The sequence below is a fragment of the Anneissia japonica genome, unplaced genomic scaffold, assembly GCF_011630105.1.
Source record: "Anneissia japonica isolate Jap-2015-1 unplaced genomic scaffold, ASM1163010v1 scaffold1537_len634075_cov158, whole genome shotgun sequence".
In the NCBI taxonomy this organism is placed as follows: Eukaryota; Metazoa; Echinodermata; class Crinoidea; order Comatulida; family Comatulidae; genus Anneissia; species Anneissia japonica.
Window position 1 is genome coordinate 166281 of NW_022723531.1, and position 3850 is coordinate 170130.

The 3850-nt window shown below is 35.3% G+C and overlaps 1 long non-coding RNA gene across 1 annotated transcript in view; it reads right to left on the reverse strand.

Moving 5' to 3' along the window:
- The window catches only part of LOC117112260, a 9873-nt gene extending 6378 nt beyond the window's left edge, over window positions 1-3495 (reverse strand). Inside the window, exon 1 of the long non-coding RNA XR_004446004.1 lies at window positions 3323-3495. This is a non-coding gene — a long non-coding RNA (uncharacterized LOC117112260). The remainder of the gene's footprint in view (window positions 1-3322) is intronic.
- Between the last annotated feature and the right edge of the window lie 355 nt (window positions 3496-3850).

The following is a 3850-nucleotide window of genomic DNA, read 5'->3' on the forward strand; positions in this document are numbered from 1 at the left end:
TGTGAATGCAAATAGTGGAATACAAGCTATGGGGCTCAGTTCCAGTAAATACAGAGAATATTTTGTCATTCTTAACGCGTCCTACAAAATTCATCGAGACAGCTAGTCCGTGAATTTGTGAACAAGATCGGAGATCTAAAGATGCAATCTCTACCGTGGATTAATGGATCTCAATAGAGATTCTTAAATAATATATAAGTTAGAAAGGCAAATGGGAAAAACCCATAAAAAAGCAAACGGCCATATAATGCAAAACAGTTTAAAATTAAAACGGAACAGTAGAGAAAATCCGATCAGAATGACAATAAACTAAGCATCCACTGGAAGGAATATATATATATATATATGTACATATATATTTATATATATACATATATAACAACAAAGAATTCTCAATAAAAATTTAAATATTTCAGTCTTGAACACAGTATACAGTAATGCGGAACTAAACAAATGCAGGTAAATGTATGAATTAGGGCAATAAAATAATTTAGCAAGTCACTTTGAAGTTTCCAAGCCCTTTCAACAATCCCTGTAAACGGAAGTTCTTATCAAACTTCAACAGCTTCAACAAAACCAGTGTTAGGACCCTGAAAACCAAGGAATACTAACTGGAAGCAAGTGTCCTAACCACCAAGCTATAAGGAAACAAGGAATATTTATCAACATTACAAAATGATGCAGTCAAAACTTGGTCAAGGTCTAATATCAGTGGGTTGATAGATAAAAATTAATATGTTATATTACAGATATTAAACAAACTAAACATCAAACATACAAACCAAAAAAATTAATACAACATGATGCCGTGAAATCTTGGTCAAGGTGTTAAACAACAGTGAGTTAATAGTGCTATATTCTGTAAATTAAAGCCTCAAACCACCGCGATTTTGAGTCTACTAAATTCAAAAATCTTTCCAGGCTTTTCCAGATATAGCTAGAACTTAATCTTTGGCGTTTTTTTTTTAATTATACCAGATTATTTTTTTTTAGATTTCAGTGGGTTAACCGACTTAAAGACTTGCTTGCGTACAAACCAAACGTTTTTCTTATAACGTTCTTCAAAGGAGTATACAATTTTTATTATATTTTGTAATTCAAAATCACCATAAAGCAAAAACTTATTATTTTAACTATTAACACTACTTTTGAAATTAATTATTATTTTAACGAATTCTATGAAAACAAACTTGGTTCTTTATTAGGGTTGCTAACTTTGTTGTAGACCTAGAGCTTAAAACGTACAAACATACTCAAAAGGTGGAATTTCAATTTCATCTAAAAATTGAGAAATAACCACCGAGCACTGAGAGACTGCAAATGAACACGGTATCGAAAGAAGAGTAACGACAGGAATGGTATGTGAATTTCAAAACAGTATTGGAAGTGGAAAAAGAATTAAAAAACAATACTAGAAAATTGAGAAAATATCTATCTAAAAATATAATACTGTATGACAGCCAGTAACAAGTTTTCCAGGCCTCTACAGTATATCCAGTGGGTGGGGTGTGCTATGGGTCCGCATTTTCATGACAGACAAGAGCGTACCAGGACTAAATATAAAATTTGTGATTTAAAAAAAAATGTAATTTTTACATTTTAACCAGTAAAGTATCTATTGGAGATTGGGTAATACTATAAAGCCCTTGAAACCCCCGGAATACATAAACTTCATTCAACAAGCACTGAATACGTAGCAGTATTTTTGCTCTCTTATGGGCAGTGGCGGCTGTAGGATATATTTTCTGGGGGGGCTAAGTTGTCCGACAAGGGGGACTTGAGCTCGTAGGCTCGAGCTGGAGGAAGGGATTGAGAGGGGTTCCTCCTCCCAAATGAGATTTTTTTAAAGAATATCAACATCTGGATGGCCAAAAATGGCACTCTAAGACTGTGACAGTCATGTGTTGGCTTGGTGTGGGCCTATTTTTATATGTTTTATGGTCTGACTGCCCGACGAGCTCTGTCCGGCGGGGGGACTTGACCTGTCTGGTGGGGGACTTAAGCCCCCCCCCCTTGCCACCCCGCTGGCGCCGCCACTGCTTATGGGAGTAATCCTTGCCCGGCAAACAAAAAAAATGATGGGGCCTGTCCCAAATTTTAGGGAGCTTTCGAATGCACGACAACGGTAGGACATAGAACGTAATGACGTCACTAAAAGTCATCTGCGCATGCAACAATATTGAGTTTTCGCGGTCACGTTGAATCTAGGACACAATTTGGCCAAATCTACGCATGCAGAGAACACCCGAAAGGACAGTCACGCATGCGTGATTCCGTTATAGCATTGCATCATTGCTCAAAAAGCGAAAGCTTCCTATTGGTGCCCAACTTAAGGAATTTCCTGCAGGAAGTCAAATTCCCTAGCTGTTCCCGACGGATCTTGTATGTATATTAGTTCCAATCGGAGGTATTTTTAGCTTGTAGTAAAATCATTCAAATTAGTATCTTAGTGCCGCCGCCACTACATTTTTCTCCTCCCAGTGACATAGGTATGGGCACTGCAGCTTGTGCTAAGCTTTTGGGTCCGGGGCTATTAGTGGCCCCTTTCAAAAGTCCTCTACAATTTATAAAAAAAAAAAAAAAAAAAACGTTTCATATTTTAATTTTAATAGAAAAAATGAACAGCCAACAACTCAAGAGATTTTAAAGGTGATATTTATCAATTATTGTGTTCACTGCATTTGTGTATTCTCTGATTTATTCTTAACAAAAACTGAAAAAGTTAATCAGTGCCTACATTTTTTAAAATTTAATCAAATGTGGCTGGCGTAAAGCTAAAACGTCAGAGCTTCCAGGGTCTTGGAGAGAGGAAAAGGAGAGTGTCTGCCATTAATAATTATCAAGTTCCTCTAATCCCTGGTTATAAAGGAGGTTAAGTTGTTTGCACATTAAGGAGTGGCTTGATTGCATTTACCACAAGATTGGAGTTTTGTTTTCGCATTATTGCATCCACCTTTGCCAGGGCAGAGGCGGATGTTTGACCTCAAAAGACCGTTGCACTGCTTGCCACCACACCTTGCTATTACTTTATTTATTATACTTTTGTTTTTAAATCTTTTTTTAGTTGTTGTTAAGCCAGTTTCTTGCAACATGTACTATATACATAGCAATTTATTATTATTATTATTATTATTATTATTATTATTTGTATTTATCTTATTTGTATTCTTTTTATTTTGTCAATTATTCATTTTGTTTTATTTTTATATTTTTAACTGACAGAATATACAAGAAGTAATGAATGCCTGAACTAATATTCTGAGCATTTCATATCACTTTCTATACAAAAGAGATATCATAAATAAATCACAAATTTTGTTACCCGACATCTGTGTGCATTGAAAATACGACAAAATTGCATCACAACCGCAACTGTAACTTGGGCTAGTGATGCCTCGGTTGACACTTTATATCAAAGGGCCTGGTAAATTAATATTGCACAAGGGCCTGTCACCGTCTAGCTATGCCGTTGCTGCTGCCTCTTCATCTTCATCATCATTATTAAGTTTCCATAATAAAACAGGGAAAACTAAGAATTCAAGATTGTATTCATTCATTATTAGACATCTAAGTTCCCTTTCCCTTAATCAAAACCCCCACCCCTTCACAAGTAAATTTTGTTATAAATGAAAAAGTTATTAACTGGCTTTATATAGCAGTTATGATGCTGATAACTGGTGATATAGCTTAGAATAGAAGTGGCTGCTCTGTTATATATCTGTCTCTTATACACATCTAGATGTGTATAAGAGACAAGTATATTTTCGCAACTGTGGTACATAATTAACTAGTAAATATGAACTAATGAAGTATGTGTGTGTCCATTTTATGCACAAGAAAAGGATTTGAA